This window comes from Glycine soja, chromosome 10 (assembly GCF_004193775.1).
Source record: "Glycine soja cultivar W05 chromosome 10, ASM419377v2, whole genome shotgun sequence".
NCBI classification, from domain to species: domain Eukaryota; kingdom Viridiplantae; phylum Streptophyta; class Magnoliopsida; order Fabales; family Fabaceae; genus Glycine; species Glycine soja.
The window spans coordinates 9,384,105-9,408,091 of record NC_041011.1 but is presented as its reverse complement, the minus strand read 5'-3'; the positions used below and the strand labels follow the sequence as shown (position 1 = coordinate 9,408,091).

Sequence of the window (23,987 nt, the reverse complement as noted above, 5' to 3'; positions counted from 1 at the left end):
ATTTATTCAATTTGATATCTTTATTATTAAAAAGTTCAATATAATCCTTTAATTTTTAAAATTCATTCATTGTTAGTGTTTCTATCTAATAGATATGGACAATATTAACAAACAAAAAATGTGAAATTGACATGTGTCCCTCAGAGTTAACCAAATTAGTATCAATTAGATGGAAAAGTATATATTGACTCCATTTGAAAAGTATAGGATCCAATCGAATTTCTTAATAATAAATATGGATCACAATAAATATAAAGAGCAACCAAAAAATAATTTAAGCTATGCAACAAAAAAAGTAAATTCTAACAAATGTGTTTAATTTATTAATTAATATATTATTTAAAATATTAAAATTAATTAATACTTGTTTTTAAATATATTAAACCATTAATGTACCCAGAAAAAGCATAATGTACCAAAAAAAAATATTTTAGACATTTAATAAATATATTCCATATATTTCTTCATTAGGATGATTATAAAACTTTACACCAAAACTTCCCAATCCTTTAAATTCAAGCCATCACCCCAATACCTTAGACTTTATCCTTATTTAGTAAACAACAATCAATCACACATAATGCTCAATTTTGTCTATTAGGGATTTGCCCAATTTAACAAAGTGAATACAAGGTACTAAAACCTTATCATTCCAAACAAAACAGCACAATAAATGTTGTTTATCACTCCCATTATTCTTCAGGTACACTATAATTTCAAATCAGATTTTTAAATGAAACTATCAATTCTCCATGTACACCACCACAGTTTAATTACACGGCACACTCAAGTGCCTTGTTGTTAGGAATTTGGTCAAAAACTAGACAGCCTTACAATCAACAAGAGCAACAAAATTTTTGGTGTTGTCAGAATGGAGTGCAACATGCAAAGGTGACACTCAAGAGTGAAAAGGCAAACCTTCTTGGAACGCAAGACACCAAACTTGTACCTAAATCGAGGGACCAACGTGGCTCCAAAATCTACCAAACCATGATAATTTCACTTCGCCACAATTTCGCCGACCAAGCCGCTAGGTAACCGCCTATGGGCAATGGCAAACTGGGATTCGACCGAAGTGTCGATCTGGCCTCGGGTCGAGAATGGTAAAGCTGTTTGATCGGAGCCAAGGCAATGGTGAAGTTGTCGTGCCAGAGTACGAGGTCCAGGCTCTCGTACCTGACAGAGTTTGTGTGTTATATTTACTATCTTCTTAACTGCACAAGTCTCAACCCTTTAAAATTTTCTATCTTTATATTATAATAAAGAGTAAATTTGGTTAGAAAACTTACTCCCCATTAGATGAAAAATTGCATCTTGTACGCTTCAGTGTAAAACTATAGAGGATTCAGATCTACTATACTCGCAGGGGCGACCGCGGACCTACGTTATGGGGAGCCCCCATCTAATTTTTGTTCAGAAAAAAAATCTGATTTGTTTTTTTCCCATAGAAATCAAAGAAAGTATGAAGAGTTTTAGTAACACTCAGGCATCCTCCTCAACTAATTAAATTAGACTTTGGTAATAAAAAATCTGATTTGAAACTAAATATTATTATATTTTTATTATATAATTATTTTTATTTCTTAACTTCTTTTTAGATTATAAAATTAATATTAATCTTTCTTTAAAAGAAATCTTATCTCAAAAAATGTTATATTTTATCAAATTTTAGTTATTATATAATAAGTTTTATCTTGTAACTTTTTTAAATTATAAAATCAATAGTAATTTTATGTTTTTAAAGAAATTTTATCTAAATATTATATTTCATCAAAATTTTAGTTATTATATAATTAGTTTTCTTTAGTTTGTTAATATATTGTTAAACTTTATTTCTTACAATCAAAAGAATTCTTATTTTCTAAATCTCAGATAAACAAGTGTTATTAGATTGATTAGAGATTGTTGTAATGTTCAAATTTTGAAAACACACAATAACAACAGTGGTGTGGCTACAACATTGGCAAAAGACAAAAGTTGAAAGATATTAACACCACACAAAAGAAAAGAATTTTCAAATATGATATTTAATGTTTTAGTAATAAATATTACACTTCATAAGATGAAAGACAAAATATTTATTGAGTATTCGTTATTATATATTGAAAAGAAAATTATTAAAAAATTAGTATAAGCTTAATTATTAATTTATTTTCATGAAATATAAGAAATACATTTTGTGTTTTAATAGATTATTAATGTAAATATTTAACATATTGGAACATCAAATTATAAAAAAAATTATATAAAAATTGATGAAATATAATTGCTAGATAAATTTTATTTTTGGAGGTTGGCTCCCTCTCATCTTAGTCTGGATCCGTCCTTGTATACTCGTGTGTTTTATGGAATTGTTTCTTCAGGTTTATTTATTTGAGGAACGCTAAGAGTTAATTAAAAAAAATGTAAAACCATCGGAAAAGGTTATTTTTTTTATTTTATCATACCATGGGAAAAGTTTAAATAAGCTATTGTAACCTGAATTAATGAGAATTATATTGAATAAATATTATTATGGGGTATTTAGGCCTTTAACCATGTAAGTTGCAAATATTTCGCACGCGTAGGGGTGATTTGTGAAGATTGTTGAAGAGATAAAATAATAATTTATGAATGTAGTTAGGGAGATAAAATAAATATAAAAATGTGTGGACCAAAACATCCTATTTTTTATATATAATTATAGATACATTCAGGGTTAATTAATTAATAGATTAATGTCAGTAAGTTAATATAATAAATTAATTAATACTAATAAATTCATTATTAATCAAATATTAATACAAATTTATTTGATCAAATTATATTTTACGAATTGATATATATAAAAAATATACATTATGCTTTAAAAAATGTGTATTAGGATTTTTCCCAATTTAACAAAGGCAATACAAAATATTAGAATTCATTCCTAACAAAACACGGTAAATAATGTTTAATTATCACTCACAATTCCTGAAGTATACCACAATCTCAAAAATAAGATTAATTAATGCAAATTATTAACTTTCCAAATACACCACAATAATTTAAACATACACCACACTCCATTTCCAATTACATGAATTCGGTCACAACTTAAACTGATTTACAATCAACAAGAGCAACCAACTTTCCCGTAGTACTGTTAGAATGGAATGCAACATGCAACGGATGACAATAAAGCTTGAAATGATGAACCTTCTTGGAGTGCAACACGCCAAATTTGTACCTGAACCGAGCAACCAATGTGGCTCCAAAATCCACTGAACCATGATAATTTCGTTGCGCCACAATTTCACTGGCCAAGCCGCTAGGTAACCACCTGCGGGCCATGGCAAACTGGGCCCGAACTGGGGTGTCGGTCTGGCCTTGGGTGGAGAATGGTGGTTGTTTGATTGTAGTGGAGGCGATGGTGAAGTTGTCGAACCAGAGCGCGAGGTCCAGGCTCTGGTACCTTATGGAGTACGCCAGGTTAGGGTTTTCAAGAATGCCCTCAACGTTGAAAGTCGCCGTTAACTCCTCTGCGTGAGTGGTGACGTTGAATTTGGAGACGGTGATCGACGTGACTGTGAAGGAGGGTGTGTAAGTTGAAAAGATAATACACAGAACAAAGATTAGGATAATGATTAGGAAGGCAATGCATGTGGCAGCCATGCGGCAAAAGAAGAGCTCGTAATCAGGGTTTTCCCTAGGCATGATTGTGACTAAGAAGTGATGAAGGGTTTGCAATGGAAAAGTGAATTGTGGGTATTTGTAGGGGAATTCTGAAGAAGGGAATTATGCTGCGAAGTGGAGGCTGGGGAGTGAGGAATTTGGTCCTTTGAGCGGAAAAGAGTGTGGGGCTCACTAACATAGGTTTCTCGTCAAATATTGTGAGGAGCGCTGACACAAGTTTGTGTGTTTAATTTCTATCTTCTTAATTGTACAAATCTCAACCCTTTAAAATGTTTTATTTTGTATTAAAATAAAGTATAAATTTGGTTTAAAAATTTACTCACCATTAGATGTAAAACCACATCTTGTACGCTTCAGTGTAAAACTATAGGGGATCCAGTTTCCACTATACACATGCGCGCTGATTGTTTTATGGAATTGTTTATTGTTTAATGCTAGAGAGTTACAAATATGTAAAACCATGGGCGAAGTTTAATTAAGCTATTGTAACTTGCATTAATGAGAGTAATATTCAATAAATATGATTATGGTGACATTTAGGCCTTTAAGTATGTAAGCTGCAAATACTTCACACATGTAGAAATAGTTATCTAGCAAATTAAAAGATTGACTTCTATTTTCATTCATTTTTTGTCCACAATTGACATGTTTTAGTAAATTATTAATAAAAAAATAGGTTATACTAGATTTTCAATCCCTCATTGTATTTTTTTTATAGGTTAATATTAATATTTAGTTTATCATTTTTTTAGTGGAAGAAATTTGAAACCAAGAGCTCTCTCTCCCCCATTCTTCCTTCTACCCGCGGCCCAAGTCAACCTTATAACTCTTACTCCTTTTTCTTGTTAATTTGGTCAATTTGATATCCTTATTATTAAAAGGTCCAATTTTGTCCCTTAATTTTAAAAATTCATTAATTGTTGGTGTTTCTTTCTAATAGATATCAACAACGTTAACAAACAAAAAAATTAAAAATTAAATAATTAGACACAAGTGATTAATATGTTAAAGTTAAGGTTAAATCGTTTAGCTATTATTTAAGTTCGAATCTTGACGAAAATAATTTTAGGTCAGACTTTACTTACCTATTGATTGAATTCCAAATTAATCAGAATCTCAACCATTTTCCTCTAATTAACGAACCATAGGGTTAAGACATATAAAAGAAAACAAAAGATGTGAAATTTATGTGTGTCCCTGAGAGTTAACGTCATTAGTATCAATTAGATGGAAAAAGAACTATAAACTCCATTTGAAAATTAGAGGATTAAATAAAAAATAATAATAATAAATATGGATCAAATTAAATATAAAGAGAAACCAAAATAATAATTTAACCTGTGCAACAAAATGATAATTACAGAAAAGGTAAATGGTAACAAATGTGTTTAAGTTATTAATAAATATATTATTTGAAATATTAAAATTAATTAATACTTTTTTAAATTAGGAGTGTTAATTTGTACCCTAAATGGGGATCCCTGCGGGGACTGCCTTGTTCGGGGTCCCATAGATAGGAATTTTTCCCTAACAGAGACGGGGACAAATATTTCTCCACGGGCACGGCGGGAATGGGGACGTGGATCATTTCTCCCATCCCACGGATCCCCTATTTAAGGAAATTACAAAATTGTCCTTATATTTTAAGAAACTCTAACAACATAGTCCTCTCAAAACTCAAACCCTCAAATAACTCGTTCACTTCACTTCTCGCTCTAGATTGCGTCGCGCTGTTCACTTCTCCTCAAACCGCACCATCGCCACCCAGTCTCATCACCAGTTGTCGTTGATCACCTTAGAGTGTAAGTGTTGGCTACTATCTTCCTGCCAATGGATTTGTTTGCTACACATCGCCTTCCTTGCTTTTTTTTCTCCTATGGCTTTGCTTGATAATTTCGGAATTATATTTTACATTTGAAAGTTTTAATTTTGTATTTTCTTTGATTAGTTGGTTGCTCGAATTTGAGTTTTGAGTTCAAACCCAAGTTTGCTTTGAAAGATCTTTTTTTTTGTGAATTAATATTCATGGATAATATTACAAGTTATGCCCATGGTCCATTATTGATAATATATAATTTGGGGCTTAGTTGTTTTCCTGTTTGTTTCTTCTTGTCTTTTTTTGCCATAATTATACTTGACCATTACATGAATTCGTGGATATTGAAAAATGAAATGATTATTAATTTATCTATTTTCACTAATAATTGACCAAAATATGGAACTAATTAGATCAATTCTCTTTGAATTACACCCAAAGATTTCCTAGCACATTCAAAGTAACTTACATCTTGGCTCCTAGCTATAAATAAGTTAGATTATGTTCTTTAGACTAAATTCTTAAATTATTTTTATGAAATAATATAATTAAGATATTTCAGTTACTAAAAATCTAAATACTCCAGGTCAATCTAACTTTTAGTAATTCACTTTAATCTTTTTTATATATTTTTCCATTGGCATTTTATGTATTTTTTATCTAATTTTATCTATTTCAATTTGATATTTATGCTACTCTTATATTTATATTGTTGATTGGTTGATCAAGGTATTATATATCATGATTCCTGGTTGATTGGCTGCAACAACTCTAAACTCATGTAGACTTATTTTAAACGAATCCATATTTTTAATAGCTCTATGATGTATTGAAATCTAATCTAGTGTACCTTAATCCAATATGCGCTTTTAGTAAAACTTATGAATAGGCATAAAAAGTGTTACACAAAATTCTAGTTTGAATTTAATGGGGTATTTTCTTTTGCAAGCGCAAGATATTTGTTTTGTTTGTCTCTATTTTTCTTCTTGTGGTGTTTTGAAAGCTATATTCATAAAGCATTTGTAGAAGGTTGGTTTGCTAAGGACTAGGAAGGAGAAGGCAAACAAAAGTATAGATCCATATGTTTTACTTGGTTGCTAAATTGGAGGACGTCAAACTTGTTGGTTGTTCAAAATATTACAAAAAAAAAATATATTTGTAGTTTGAACTATTTGTATTATTGTTGAACATTATATTTGTATTATTTCAAATTAAATTAGTTGTCCATATTTATCTATTTGTGTTTAACATGGATAATTTGATTTTGAATATTATGTTAATGAGACTTTTTAAGTTCTTTTTAAATTTATCTGTATTAAAATTTGAAATTAATATTTTTTTAAAAAAATCAGGTTCGGGGAAAAAATTTTCCCGCGACGGGGATCGGGGACGGGGAGCGGGGGAGTACTCCCTGCCCCCACCCCATCCCCTTCACATCCGTATTTTAAATATACTAAAACATTTATGTACTAAAAAAATATTTTAAACATTTAATAAATATATTCCATATATTTGTCAAGTAGGATGATAATAAAACCTTACACCAAATGTTCCCCATCCTTTAAATTCAGACATTAGTGATCAAGGATTATATTTTTAGTGATTAAGAATTATATAGAAATACATTTTGTTGAAAATTTAATCTTACCATTATACCATCTGAAAGGATTTTTAATTGATACTCCTTAAGTACCCATTCAAGGGTGGTAGTGTGGTACTACTATTTATGGTGATATAGTTGAAATTAACTTTTTTTTTTGTTTTTTTAATCCGTAAGAATGATGATATGAAAAGATTTATAAACACTCACATACTTTATTTAATGAACTAAACTAAACCTCCTTATAGAGATTAATTTGTCTAATAAAATGCAAAAGATGTTACCTTGTATTATTTTCAAACAGAAAAACTTATATAATATAAAGAACAATAAAATTATATTATCTTTTGCGTGGAAATAATTGAACCAAAATATATTCAACAATAACCAGTATTAATAGACTGGTTATAAAAATATTTATTTTATTAAAGAAATGGTTAGGGTTAAACTTAGTTTCATAACCGGTTATTTAAGTTATAACTTATTTCTCATGTTCCTTATTTTTTCTGGTTCTCGTCAATTCCTGCTGCTTAATTGAAATATAATCAGAGTATGTATTTATTTCTACTTTTATTGGCTTTGTATAACAAGTAATCAGAAAATAGCAAAACGGTTTAGTGCTACTCCGTGTGGCATTGCACTGGCTTTGTCTTTGATAATACATAAATTCATTTGAAATTGGAAATTGGAGGAAGATGATATATTAATAAGATCGTGTTCAAGCTTTTTTTTTTTTTTTTTTTGTATTTGTCTATTTCTCTAATAGAAGTTAAATAAGTGAGGCTTAAAAATGTTAATAATAAGAGAGCTAGAGGTAAAACTTGCCCATGGCCTAGTTATTTCGTAGTCTTTCTCCTCGTGCTTTTTTTTTTTATTTCGTTACTATTTCTTTTGAAATTACACAATCAATCAATATATATATATATATATATATATATATATATATATATATATATATTAAAATTTTGACTCAAGATTTAATATAATTCAAACACTCAAAAAGTTGTGATTTTTTTTATAAAAAAATGACTTATATCACTTTTAATATTAACCATCTATTCTATAAGATTTAGAAGTGGATATTTATTCCTCTTATTCTCACGTAAAAATGATTCCTTCTGTGGTGTGGTGTGTGACTCAAAATCACAATTGGTACAAGTGAGAAGGCTTTAAAGTAGTGTTGTCATAAATGTTTTTAGTTATTATAATTGAATTAGTTTTGGCACCAAAGCATAGCCTTTGTTCCTAGGACTAGCTTTTTAGAGTGTATATATATTCTTGATCATGTAATGTAGAGGGGGTTTTGAAAGAGGCTGAAAACAGAGAAGTTGGAAAAAAATTGCAGAAATCAGAGAGTTCAAAAGGGAGGTAGTGAGCTAGGTGATTGAGAGAGAGGTTTTGTTAAAAGAGAAACCAAAAGAGATCAAAGCTAGATGCTGCTTGTATTGAACTTGTAATTTTTATGATCAATGTGATGATGAGGAGCTGCACTTTCCCGTGGATGTAGGCACACTGCCGAACCACGAAAATCTTTGGGTTCTTGCTCTGCGATATTTGTTTCCTGTATTTTCTTTTTTTTCTTTTTTTTATCTTGTGCAGGTTTAAGAGTTGCAAAACTTTTACAAAGAACCAACAAATGGCGCCGTCTGTGGGGAAAAGAATCAAGATCAAGAAAGATGGGAACAACAAAATACGATATTGAGAAGTTTTCAGGGGAAAATGACTTCGGGTTATGGAGAATCAAGATGGAAGCAATCTTGATTCAACATGGCTGTGCAGAAGCTCTTAAAGGAGAAGAAAGGATGTTTGAATCTCTAAGCTCAAAGGAGAAATCATAGATGATTGATAGATCAAGAAGTGCAATCATTCTATGCCTTGGAGATAAAGCTTTAAGAGAAGTTGCAAGAGAAAAGACAGCAGTCTCAATGTGGTTGAAACTGGATTCATTGTATATGACAAAGTCCCTTGCAAATCGGTTATGCTTGAAGCAACAATTGTACACCTTCAAGATGACAGAGTCAAGAACAGCCATTGAACAATTGACTGATTTCAACAAGATTCTTGATGATTTGGAAAATATTGAAGTAAAGCTTGAAGAGGAGGATAAAGCTCTTTTGTTTCTGAATTGCTTACCAAAATCCTTTGAACATTTCAAGGATGCAATTCTTTATGGCAAAGACCAAGACATTACCCTAGAAGAAGTCCAGACCTCAATAAGGACCAAGGAGATGCAAAAACAGCAAGACTCCAAATCTGAGGATAATGGTGAAAGCCTGAATATTTCAAGGAGAAAGAGTGAAAAGAAGGGAACAAGAGGAAAGAAGTCCAAATCAAGGTCAAGGGATTCAAAGAATGGCCAGAAAACAAAGTTCAAATGCTTTAATTGTCATAAAACTGGTCATTTCAAGAAAGACTGCCCAGACAAGATCAAGAAAGGATCTTTGGACTCTACTGACATAGTTGAAGCCTCTGAAGGTTATGAGAGTGCAGGTGTTTTAGTAGCTTCTAATAACAAAACACAAACAGAATGAATTATGGATTCTGGATGCTCATATCACAGCAGCCTGAGAAAGGATTATTTTGAGACCCTAGAATTGAAACCAGTAGGAGCTGTACTGCTAGGAGACAACTACCCCTACGAGGTACAAGGCATTGGAACTGTGAGATTGAAGATGTTTGATAACAGAGAGTATCTACTAAAAAATGTAAGGTACATTCCAGAACTCAAAAGAAATCTTATTTCCATAAACATGTTTGATGATCTAGGATATTCAACTAGAATTTTAAATGGTGTTCTTAAGATTTCAAATGGATCTTTAATGATAGTTAAGGGTAACAAGAATAAAAGTAATGGCTTGTTTATTCTTGAAGGTTCCACTATTTTTGGACATGCATCGGTAGCTAGTAATACATTGATTGATAAAACAAAACTTTGGCATTTGAGATTAGGTCATGTTAGTGAAAGAGGATTACATGAACTTGAGAAACAAAATCTGCTAGGTGGTGATAAACTAGATAAACTTGAATTTTGTGACCATTGTGTGCTTGGTAAATCACATAGAATAAGCTTTGGCACGAGTATTCATGTTTCATCTAGGCCTTTTAAGTATGTGCATTCAGATTTATGGGGACCATCTAGAGTGAAAATTCATGGTGGAAGCTCATACTTTCTCACCATCATAGATGATTTCTCAAGAAGAGTATGGTTGTATGTTTTGAAAAATAAGTCAGAAGCCTTTCAAAAATTCAGAGAATGGCATACTCTTGTTGGAAATCAACTTGGTACAAAATTCAAAGTTTTAAGGACTGACAATGGCCTGGAGTTTGTTTCAGAGCAGTTCAATGAGTTTTGCAGGAAAATAGGCATCAAAAGGCATAAAACAGTCTCTCACACTCCACAACAGAATGAGGTGCATGCTCCTAAGTGCAGGACTGCCAAAGACCTTTTGGGGAGAAGCTGCAAACACAGCAGCATATTTGATTAATAGATGTCCTTCATCAGCCTTAGATTTCAAGACACCAATGGAAGCTTGGAGTGGTGAACCACCTGATTATTCAGGATTAAAGGTGTTTGGATCACTGGCCTTTGCTCATGTTAAACAAGGAAAGCTGGATGCAATGGTTGTAAAGTGTGTGTTCATTGGCTATCCTGAAGGAGTTAAAAGGTACAAGCTGTGGAAATTGGAACCGGGTGAGACAAGATGCATCATCAGCAGGGATGTAACCTTTGATGAGAGCAGAATGACAATGCTAAGTAAGGAGCAAAAGGATAACAACTCAAGTTGTGAGAATTCCAATTTTGAGGTGGAGCATTCTAAAATTTTAGATCATGGCAGTGGAGATGCTATTGATCACACTGATCAAGGAGAAGCTGGAGATAATGAAGAGCTGGTTACTCAGCATGACTTGTCTAATTATCAATTAACTATAGATAGAGAAAAAAGGGTAATAAAGCCTCCAAAGAGGTATGGTCATGCTGATATTATTTGCTATGCCTTGAGTGTTGCTGAGGAGATTCAAAATTCAGAACCAAAGACCTAGAGGGAAGCAATTGAAAGTGAGGACAGCCAATTGTGGCTTCAGGCAATGAGTGAAGAAATGGAATCTTTGAGAAAGAAAAAGACCTGGATACTTGTGGATCAACCCAAGAAACAGAAGGCTGTTGGATGTAAGTGGATTTTCAAGAAGAAAGAAGGCATTCCAGAAGTAGAAAGGTCTAGATTCAAGGCAAGATTGGTAGCAAAAGGCTTTACTCAAGTTGAAGGAATTGATTACAATGAGATTTTTTCACCAGTTGTGAAGCATTGCTCAATTAGAATCATACTTGGTTTGGTAAATCAGTATGATTTGGAACTTGAACAGCTGGATGTTAAAACAGCTTTTCTCCATGGAAATCTGAAGGAAACCATTTACATGAACCAGCCTGAAGGTTTTGAAGAAGGGGAGAACAAGGTCCTTGTATGGACTGAAGCAAAGTCCTCGAATGTGGTACCTGAAATTTGATGAGTTCTTGATTAGATATGGCTTCATTAGAAATAGATATGACAGTTGTGTATATATCCTAAAAAAGGGGAAAATGTGTGTTCTTTACCTTCTCTTGTATGTGGATGACATCCTTATAGCAAGTGCCAACAAGGAAGAGATTAGGCAACTGAAAGAAAGCTTGAATACAAAATTTGAGATGAAAGATCTAGGGTCAGCTAGAAGGATACTCGGGATTGATATTCATAGAGATAAAGCAAAGGGTGAACTATTCTTGTCCCAAAGCAATTACCTCAAGAAAGTGGTGGAGAGGTTTAGGATGCATCAAAGCAAACCTGTTAGCACACCACTTGGTCATCATACAAAGCTATCAGTTATTCAAGCACCAGAAACAGCTAAAGAATGGTCTAAAATGAATAAAACACCCTATGCCAGTGGTGTTGGAAGCATAATGTACGGAATGGTTTGCAGCAGACCTGACTTGGCTCATGCTGTAAGTATTATAAGCAGATTCATGGGAGATCCTGGCAGTGCACATTGGGAAGCTGTGAAGTGGACACTAAGGTATCTAAATGGATCTTTGAAAGCTGGATTAAGGTACAAGAAGACGGCACACGAGGCAGCAATCACAGGCTATGTAGATGCAGATTTTGCAGGAAATGTAGATACAAGAAAGTCCTTAATCGGATATGTATTTACTTTTGTTTGGTACAACAATCAGTTGGAAAGCAAATCAACAATCAGTTGTTGCTCTTTCAACAACTGAAGCAAAATACATGGCCCTAGCTGAAGGAGTGAAGGAAGCAATCTGGCTTAAAGATATGATTAATGAACTTGGAATAGCACAAGCTTGTGTCACAATTCACTGTGACAGTCAAAGTGCCATTCACTTAGCAAATCACCAAATGTATCATGAGAGGACAAAGCACATAGATGTGAAACTACACTTTATCAAAGATGTGATTGAATCTGAGAAGGTGAAGGTGGAGAAAGGTTTCAACAGAAGACAACCTGGCTGATATGTTTACAAAATCCCTCTCTAGTGTCAAGTTCAAGCACTGTCTGGACTTGATAAATTTTGAAGATGCCTAAAGCAGATTGGTAGAAGTGCAGCCCTGAATCACAAGGTAGACACTTGCTGATTTAGAGTCAAGGTAGAGATTTGTGGTGTGTGACTCAAAATTACAATCGGCACAAGTGATAAAGCTTTAAAGTGGTGTTGTCATAAATGTTTTCAGTTATTATAACTGAATTAGTTTTGGCACCAAAGCATAGCCTTTGTTCCTAGGACTAGCTTTTTAGAGTGTATATATATTCTTGATCATGTAATGCAGAGGAGGTTTTGAAAGAGGCTGAAAACAGAGAAGCTGAAAAAAAACTGTAGAAATCAGAGAGTTCAAAAGGGAGGTAGTGAGCTAGGTGATTGAGAGAGAGGTTTTGTTAAAAGAGAAACCAATAGAAATCAAAGCTAGCTGATGCTTGTATTGAACTTATAATTTTCATGATCAATGTGATGATGAGGAGCTGCACTTTTCCGTGGAAGTAGGCACATTGCCGAACCACATAAATCTTTGGGTTCTTACTCTGCTGTATTTGTTTGCTGTGTTTTCTGTTTTTTTTCTTCTTCTTTTTTTTGTATCTTATGCAGGTTTAAGAGTTGCAAAACTTTTACAAAGAACCAACACCTTCCCTGGATATATCATACATATACCATATATATGGGGAAAAGATCAACTGATTCTAGATGCCAAATTTTTATACTTATATCACTTAATAATTTTGTTATATAATATAAAATTAAACAATTCAACCATTGAATTATTTAATATTATCTTTCTGATTATGTACATCAAATTTCAGAAAAATTATATTTTTATTGATATGTTATCTAGCATTGAACATTTATTTGATATTTTATTGTTTTTAAATAAATTAGTGCAATGAAAATATCAAAACTGTACAAAATTTTGGTTAAAATTATTATATGAAATTACGTGGTCGAATGTTTCCTTCTTTAATTTTTCCAAGTTATTTAATTATCTAATAAAAATCATCTTTGAATCCATACAAAGTTGTGAGTAAGTAAAACAATGTATAATCATTTTAATTTATTATACCATATAATTAAATTACTAAAATCCTCCAATAGCAACCGATCGAGAGTAAGGATCAACACATAAAACTATTTGTAGAGGGCATACAAAGTTTGTTGTTGGGTGAGAAATTTGTTAAGGTTTAATTAAGATCTAAAATTTCATCAGACAACTTTTCATCAACCATCTTCAGCACGTGCAATTCATTGGTGAATTCCATATACTTAGCCCTCAAGATGTTGTAAGAAGCTTCGATCTCATCACAAGCTTCCACAACAGCCTTCATGCTCTCTAACAACTTCTTCTTTGCACTTTCCAATTTATTGACTCTATTGGTCAAATGCTCCAGCTTCTGCTCTCTAACAATAGATGACTAAAAGTATAATTTTTCCTAAATTGCATAAAAAAGAATATTGATAATCATTTAAAGAAACTAATTAATTATTTAATTATAAGAAGAAAAATTTATTTTAAGTTTTAAAATAGTTTTATTAAAATATTGATCAAAGATAATTTATGAGTAGTCTAATTTTATATAAAAAATATTAATGCAGTAAAAAATTATTAATAATAAATATTTCATTATATTATTAATTAGTTAATTATATAAATTATTTGACAAAAAAATTAAGTTTTAAATTAATTTTTCTCCAATAAGTATAAGTTATAATTTATTATAATTATAAACTCTATTCAAAATATATGATTTATTAAATTTTTTGTGATATATTTATAGTAATTATTTAATATGATATCATTTCAAAACTTTAAATTGGTTTAAAATTTCACTTAAATATCTCATTCTAAACATAATCGTACGACTACCATATGTAAATTATTAGTATTTTAAAGTAACTAATCTTTTGTCGATCATTGGAAAATCTAATAAAATGAAAATAGATAAAAACTAATATTTTTTTTACCAAAGTGGGTGAAAATAAAAAATTATTTATTCAAAAAGTTATCAGAACAATATACATGACTGGCTATTTTTTGACGTTCATTTGTTCTGTAACGGGAGGACTCATTCTTAGTGGAGCCTCCAAGTGTTGGTCATTGTAGACTTTTTATATCAGTTTTATGTTACAGTGGTTCACGCGATTTAACTAGCAATCCAAAGATTACATAAATGACCCACTATTAGGGATGAAAAAATATACTCAACCTCTACGGATACCCGCAAACGAATAGGATAAATATTGGCTTATTGAAAATGGATATGAATATAATAGTAGTTCATGTATGTTTTTCATTGGTCAATTTGTAGCCAATTAAATTTTTGAGTCCCGGTTCAATGAAACCTGACTATTAATTGCTCACATTTAATTTTAATTTAATTATAATGAATATATTATTAAAGATTTTATATGTTTACATTTATAAAATAACTATAAATATTAAAAATATATAACATAAACAAATCCATAAAGCCCATGGTATACTTGAACCAGGATTCTCTATAGTTTTGACACTGAAGCGTACAGGATGCGGTTTTCCAATCAATGGTGAGTAACCTTTTTAAAGCAAATTTACACTTTATTTTAATACAAAATAAAACATATTCAAGCATTAAAGATTTGTAGAGTTAAGAAGATAGTAAAACACGCAAACTTGTTGTGTCAGTCCTCACAATAGAAGTCTCTTTCTTGTTCTCGTTGACGACAAACCTATCTTACTTTTCAGTGTGTATCCAAATCCCCTTTCTCTAAACCTGTCTGTCAACCCCACACTCATTTCCGCTTAAAGTAGCAAATTTCCATACTCTCCCATATCCACTCCTCAGCGTAACGCCTTCTTCACAAATCTCCTTCAAATATTCCAACATTTAGCATTCCCATGCCAAACACATCAACTCATTCGTCACAAATTCAGTCACAAGCATGCCTAGGTTAAACACAGACGTCAACATCCTCTTCTATCCTACCATCGCCGCTGCATGCAGCGCCTTCTTTTTCCTGATCCTCTTCCTTGTTCTGTGGGTTATCTTTTCAACTACCACCTCCTCTTTCACGGTAACGTCCGTCATCGTGTCCAAGTTCAACATCATCACCACACACTCGACCAAGTCGGAGTTAACGGCGACTTTCAACGTCGAGGGCATTCTCCAAAACCATAACATCGCGTACTCCATAAGATACGAGAGCCTCGACCTAGTGCTCTGGTTCGACAACTTTACCATCGCCTCCGCTCCGATCAGACAGCCACCTTTCTCGACCCAAGCCCAGACCATCACCCCGGTCCAGGCCCAGTTCGCCATGGCCCGCAGGCCGTTACCTAGCGGTTTGGCCAGCGAGATCACCGCGGAACGAAATTATCATGGTTCCGTGGATTTTGGAGCCACGTTGGTAGCTGGGTTTAGGTACAAGTTTGGTGTGTTACATTCCAAGGTTCGTCATTTCAAACTTGACTGCCACCCACTGCATGTTGCGCTCCATGCCAACGAAACCATTGGAAAGTTGGTTGCTCCTGTTGATTGTAAAATAGTTTAATTTGTGACCTAATTTATGTAATTGGAAATGGAGTGTGCTATATGTGTAAATTGTTGTGGTGTACTTGGAAAATTGAATCAATCGATAATGGCACATTAATTAATCTGCTTTGTGATTGTGGTATATCAAAAGAATTGTGAGTGATAATTTATTGTTTTATTTCCTATATTCCCTTTGTTAAATTGGGCAAAACCTCAATGCATAAAATTGGGCTTTATTGATTGTTCAATTAAGATCTTTCCTAATGCAAAGCTATAAAATCTAGGTTTCCATTAACTAAAAATATTTTTTCTGCTGAGAGATGCACCAAACCCTGTACAATTTGCACATGAGAAAATGTGAATACCAAGCTATTCATTTTGCTAAAACAAATGGAATCTAACTGCGAATTTTTGTTCATTCTCTCAACTCTCTAAAATTTGGATGAAAGAAATTGGGGAAAATCAAAGACCAACGGTGTACGAAGCACCCCCAACCCCCCAGTTGTCATTGGGAGAGTAAACAACTAGCAAAGGGTAACTCTCAACCGTCAAAGGAGAACCCTGGTTCACACAATGATACACCACCAGAAAAGTAACCCAAAACCAGGCTCTGACCATTAATATGTGAGTGATTTATGCAATTCACGTCAATGTGTGCTTTCTACATACAGTGTTGTTGTTCACCCAATCTATAATAACAAAGAGGCAACGTTATTCTTGTTTGTGTTGTGTGTTACATTAGTTACTTGTAGAAGCATTAAACAATGCATCAATTTTAGATTGTGTATCTGATTTCATAATTCATTACTATGTAAAGAATAGTGTACTAGAAAGATTTACTACAAAGCCTCAAAATCTAGTTTTCCATTAATGATGAATATTTTTTCTGCTTAATTAGAGCTGCACCAAACATCATGTACTTACAATTTGATGATTTGCATACCACAGACGAAAAACGTGACAGATGTTTCTTACCATGCCATTCGTTTTGATATCTTAATTTGCTAATTGTTTTTTATGCTTCAACTCCCTTTCCTTTGTTCTTTTTAGTATTTTGGATACTGTTCTTTCTCTCTAAAATTAGGATGAAAGTAATCGGTGAAAATCAAAGAACAATTCAAATTATTAGCTATTTTATCGTGTCACGCTTTAATGTTTGGCCTTATTTGTCAATCTATTTTAATTTGAGATTATCTAGTCTTATTGTTTGGAGATTTCTGTTATGGAATCCATAGTTGGAAGTCTTTTTCTCTACTTGATATGTAAAGGTTTTGGGAGTAAAGAAGTCGTCAATAACAGTTCGTTGGTGTTGGAAGATTAGCTGTTGCATAAAATAATACTATATATTGTTACACTTCTGAATTTGTTGGAAATAATTTGATAACAATTTTATGTAACATGCTTCAATTTCTTTTCTTTTGGCTATTAATTTAGATGCCACATAATTGATCCACCGCATCACTTTAAGATGCATATCACACCCAATTCATGTAAAGAATAAATTTTGGTTTATAAAAGAAGAAAGAAAAGGAAATGAAGAATGGACACAACTTTCTTCGTTCAATGGATGAACAGAGTATATAGTCTATTAGATTATACAATTCATCACCAGTGAAACATTAGTTTTGACTGATAAATATGCATTTTAAGCCTTTGTTTGGATATTAATAGTGGATGGGAATCGAATGTAATAGGTGGGGAAAAAAATCCATGCAATGTTTGAATATTTAATTTTTCCTGTAGAATGGGCTATGCAATCCAAGAACTTGGCTGGTTAAAAAGCAATAGTTGACGACAAGGGTGCAACTTTGTTTCCTTTTACACTGTCACTATTGTATCAATCGAGCATTAAGAGGCTACACTCATTGTAGGTGTTATCAGTTGGGGCCTCGGGGGATGTGTTGCACAAGCATCTAATGGAGACATTGACCAAATAGTGTCAACCCTTTAATTTCGCCTACCAAGTCTAAAATTACCCTTGTTTGCTATATATGGCTTAATTACAAAAATTAATTATAGGCATTTTATAAAGAAAATAACTACTTTTAAAGAGATATTAACTTCATGTTTTGCACATTTACGCAGTTCTGACAAGGAAAAAACAATAGATTTTGAATATAACTTTGAATAGGATGAGTTTTTGGTTGTAACATTTTGTTTGGAACTAACCATTACATTTCTAAACCTATACTTTTAGCATCAACTAGAGTTTTGCCCGTGCGGACGCCTAGACTCATACTCTTATTTGAATATTATCAACATGTGTTCATTATCAGATTTGAGGTTTCTTAATTGTTAAATATTAATAATCTTATAAAAAATGTATAAAAAATTAATTTAAATATTCAAACAGATAATACAGGCTGAAAAGGCTACTAATGTAAAAAGATGTAACATTGTCTGAAAAGACTGATAATGTAATTACAATTCAAAGTACAATGTCAAACACACATAACATATGAGGTTCCATCTTCAATTAGGGTCTCTGATCCCAAACAATAAGCCTCGACAACTTTAATCGGTAGAGAGGAATGCACTACGAAGTGTTAGTGTTGGATCAATGGTCTGCAACAATAAATGTATATAATAAGTAAATAAAAATGAATCACAAAGTAGACAAAAAAAAATAACTTACATGTACTTCAAGCATATGAAGCTCTACATTTCATTGTCCCTTGGTTCTACAAAGGTGAACAACCACCTTCACTAAAGTGCAGGCTTTTTTCGAAAGCCCAAGTGATATTATTTGGAAACAACCAACATTGAATATAACTAAATAATAAATATAGCATAGAAAAATTAAACCCACAAACATAGAATATAACATAATAATATTTGTACTGTTGCTAGCAATGTTTAAACCGAAACAAAAGTAAAAAAAATTGTTCGTTACTTGAGGGTAATTAGTAATTAAGTTACAGACATAATATATCAAAATAATACAAAGATAAATAATTAAATAGTTCTTCAAGGAGAGTCAGCTTCATCCTCTTTGTCATCCCATTTAACTTGCTTCCTATGGAGGACCTCCCATAAATGTTGGTCAATGTTGTAGAAAAAGATGACCTCATCTCCAACCTTCAAATGACAGTCACCTAAATAATAGATCCACGCGACAGCAGCACATGATAGGCCATTATTCATGTGATCATCCATTTGTGATGCCTACCACTACCACGATCCACAACCATATTTTTTTTTGATGCAGTTAAATAAATTGAAGCCTCTGGTGGCAAAACCTAGGTTAGAAGGAACATGGTGATTAAAGATAAGAAGTCAATAAATAATATAAAAGATTATGATTAAATTAAGAAAGATCTACCAATTGATAATTGTGTTGTATCATATCTTCAGAGACATCAATGGTAAAAACATGGTGCCTTATGGTTGGGCCTGCCCTTTGGTGTAGAGGTCCCACAACATCCACACTGAAAGTAGTATTTTTGTCCCTTCCAACAAAACGCATGAGAACACTTTCGTGAATGCCATGGGTTCTCCTAAGTTCCTTGAGTCCATCGCCAAAAAAGAATTGGTTATTATATTTATGAAGCTTTATAAAGTGTTTGTCTCCTTCGTAGTCGAATAACACATAATTTGGATAATTTGGGGACCATTGTCTATGATAAGCAAAAGGAACCTCAATGACGTTCTGCACATTAACATTTGAAGCATATTATTTATTTGATATTAACATAAATAAGTAAATGTTTAGGGGTGAGAGTCGTGACCTGCTCAACATGGAATGACGTGTCAAATCGATGCACAATTCTCGGTACATGTAAATTTGATGGGCCCTAGATGAGAAACGTTTATGTAATGAGTAAGCGAACAAAGATGTACCCATTGAAAGGAGAAGATAAATATGCACAATATCAAACATGTAGTATGAACAAAAAGAGCAAGCATAGAAGGATGAAGGATGCATGATGAAGCAAACTCGAACATATAAGAAGGTAAACATAAAGGATGGAAAAGTTAAACTTACAGCATCAGACACATTCGATGATGATGTATTCATAGTGTTTTGTGTTTGGAGAAGTCCTTCGACAAATGGGTGAAGATTTGGTGATACTGGGTGGTTATAGATATATATAATATTGCATTTTAATTATGGGAGGGGGAGGGAGAACAGTTATCAAGAACAGTTAACAATGTACAAAGTAACCGATAACCTTTTACACTTCCCGTGCTAGTTTATTATGGTTACTGTTGTTGTGTTTTTATTGCGAGGCTATTACACTTCTCGTGCTAGTTTATGATGACTATTGATGTATAATTAAATAGTAATAAATAATTACATACAAAGGTTAAATTTAAAAAAAATAACAGTAATTATGTGTATATGGAAAAGATGATGTTTTTTACTTCCCGATGTATGAAATATGAATAGACACGCAGTGTTTTGACATTGAGAAATTGCACCTCAGCAAACATCCAGTAGTGTATTAATTACACGGGAAATTATATGTCAGGAAACATCTGGTAGTGTACCATAATAATTATGATGAATGATGGATGTGACATCCCATTTCAAAGATTGAAATTAGAATATTGACGGTCACTACACAAAGACTATTAATATGATACATGTTGATATCCACAGGATAAAGTGTTAGTAGTCGTACCTGTATAAACACAGATTCCAAAAAATCTGCTGATGGGATTTTGTAGGCGTCTATACATTACCTTGAAAAGACAAAAGAAAGAAACACAAAAAATCAATATTCATGCATACAACATTATTTGTACACCAAACTAAATTTTCCGGCTAAAGATACAAAAAGGTCTTGTTGAATTTGGATTACTTCAGCAAAGTAACAATCGCCAGTGACTCTGAGATTAACAATCACTGCAACAAAGAACAAACTCAATTCAGGACAATAAATATTGCAAACAATATCAAAATTTCAACAAACCTGTATTTGAAATGCCAAACACTATTATTCGTGTAGTTTGTTGGTCTCGGTCAAAATTAAAAATCAATATCAGTTAGGATATACCAAAATATAAACAAAATTAACTAAACAACAGAATACAAATGGTGCAAATGGTGCAACTTAATTTTTCAAATTATTATCTACAAAATGACATGGTTAAACACCCATAGAAAAAAATCATAACCAACAAATGCTAAAGACAATAAAGCAAACAAATATTAGGGCTGACATAGAAGGCTTAGGTAAAATCAAACAAATAAGGGCTGACATAGAAGGCTTAGGTATAATACACAGGAAAGGTAGAAGAAAAAAAAGAAGTCATTCACAGCTGAGGTAGAACACAAATAAGCAATTTACCCAGCAGCAATGGATACAAAGAATCATAGAAATGGTAAAAGGTTGAACCAAATATAATACACAGGAAAGGTAAGGTAAAAGCTAAAGAAAAAAAATCATAGAAATGGGATGATCATGACTCTAATTTTCTGAAAATATGGTAACTATTTTTCACCTCCTCAGTTACACCTTCACCATCCTGTCAAAATAGAAATACTGAATGATATAAGAAACAACCATTGATTATCATAAAAACTGCAAGAAAAACAAAAGTTTTAAGAAAGAAATTCACAGCTGATAAAATGCAAATCCATGCCACCACAAACTATCACATTGCAAAATCTGAAACAGAACCAAAAAAGCATGATCACAAATCACAACAACTAACCAATTCATAACACTACAGCTATGACAACAACATTAACAAATTCACAAAGGCTATGCAGAGGATGCAAGAACACAGGTTTCGATAACAGTGTTCTCTTGCCTTGTGAAGGGTTGCCTCAACATCTTAGATTTCTCCAAATATAATACACATGAAAGGTAAAGTCTAAAGAAAAAAGAATCATGGACATCTACCAAAGAATGTATAAATTAATTTTTGAAATACAAAAGGTGCAACTTAATTTTTCAACTACAAAAGGTAGAAGTAGAATTTTATTTTCCAATATTAATACAAATTGAACCCAAATAAGCAATCTACTCAGCAGAAATGGATACAAAAGGTGCAATTTAATATTTGAAACAATAGAATACACACACAAATAATAAATATGCGATACAAAATGTATCAATGCTACAAAAGCAAACAAATTATTATCTACAAATGACATTAATAAACGCCCACAGAAAAAAATCATAACCAATCAATGCAAAAGACACTAAAGCAACCAAATATTAGGGCTGAGGTAGAACACAAATAAGCAATCAACCCAGCATCAATGGATACAAAAGGTGCAATTTAACATTTGAAACACAAAAGGTCCAACCAAATATAATACACAGGAAACATAGAAGCAAAAAAAAAAAGGAATGATAGAAAGCGCCATCAAGGTAGAAGAACGATCAAGAACACCCAAAAAATCGCACCTGTTGTCATAAAAATCTATCCTTTTGTCTTGTGAGAAAAAAATCAAAGCTTTAGTGTTCTTGGGGCTTGTATGCTCAACAAAGTAGGAGAACGATCAGGAACACCCAAACAATTAACCAAAAAAATTAAGTTTCGAAATAACTACAAAGAAAACGCACCTGTTGTGATAAAAATCGCTGCTTTTCTTGAGATAAAAATGAAAGCTTTAGTGTTGTTCGGGCTTCTATGTGAAACAAAGTAGGAGAAGAATCAGGAACACCCACAAAAAAAAATGCAAGAAAGGAAACGTCAAAGCAACAAGAAAACACCCCCATACATAGGAAGCTAAATGGCAAAAAACAAAAAGAAAAAACGTAAAAGACGGGTGGGCAAATGAAGACATGTGATGTTAAAAATTGCATCTTTAGCAGAAGACGGGTTCCATTTATGCGTCTATGCACCTACGGTGATAAAAATCGCCGTTTTGTTGAGATAAAAATCAAAGTTTTAGTGTGTTGTTCGACCTTCTCAGCAAAACAAATAACATGCAATATAAGTTTAAGCAAAGCAACATCAGAAAGCTTTGTAGGAGATCAATATAAACGCAACCGTACCTCTAAAAATCCAAAAATTGAAGCTTTAGTGTGTTCTTCGAGCTTCTCTGCGAAACGAAAAGCATGTAGAAAGGAAACATCGAAGCAACAACAAAAACGCCCCCGTACTCATCAAAATCGCAGCTTTAGTGTGTGCGTCCACCTTCTCTGCCAAACAAAGAACATAGGAAGCGAAATGGCAAAAAACAAAAACAAAAAACGCAGAAGACGAGTGGGCAAATGAAGACATGTGATGTTAAAAATCACATCTTTAGCAGAAGACGGGTTCCGTTTATGCGTATATGCACCTACGGTGAAGGAAAGGTAGTGGTGAGATAAGAAAGAACATGAACAATAGCACCAACGCATTGTCTTTCATGTTTTTTTCTCACGGCAGAAAAAAGAAACATGAAACCAAGCAAGAGGAAATGGGGCAACGAAAAGCCAAAATGGCCATAAACGCAAAAAAGAAAAAAAACAATAAATGCGTTGGTATTCGTAAAATAAAAAATAAAAAAGGCAAAAAAATAAGGTTGGCAAAAAACACTACGTTTCGGTGTGCACTGTAGCAGGACGGGACATTTTTGGGCGGGAAATGGGACAACGAAATCGCAACACGTGACACTTTAAGGCCTTGTTTGTATATAGATAGATGATGCTATGAAAACCTACATAGAAAAGGAAAAAGGTTCCTGGTGGGGTTACCTGTCTTCATTGTATATGAGCATCAATTGCTTTGAATAAAACAATTATTCCTGTGTTGGAAACTTGTTACACCATATTCCGGGGTTTCCTTGAGTTCTTTTCTATAATGCAACTGGTTTTTCTGGCACTAGTAAGATATACATACTTAATCCATATATATATATATATATATATATATATATATATATATATATATAATTCTTGTAATTTAGTATTTTTTTAATTCTTG

At 32.6% G+C, this 23,987-nt stretch overlaps 1 long non-coding RNA gene across 1 annotated transcript; it reads right to left on the bottom strand.

Moving 5' to 3' along the window:
• Positions 1-18,932: 18,932 nt before the first annotated feature.
• LOC114369613 lies at positions 18,933-21,905 on the bottom strand. Its single transcript, XR_003657670.1, has 5 exons — positions 20,924-21,905; positions 20,744-20,804; positions 19,847-19,912; positions 19,441-19,767; positions 18,933-19,357 (listed from the first exon to the last, which is right to left on the bottom strand). It is a non-coding gene; the product is annotated as an uncharacterized LOC114369613 (long non-coding RNA).
• Between the last annotated feature and the right edge of the window lie 2,082 nt (positions 21,906-23,987).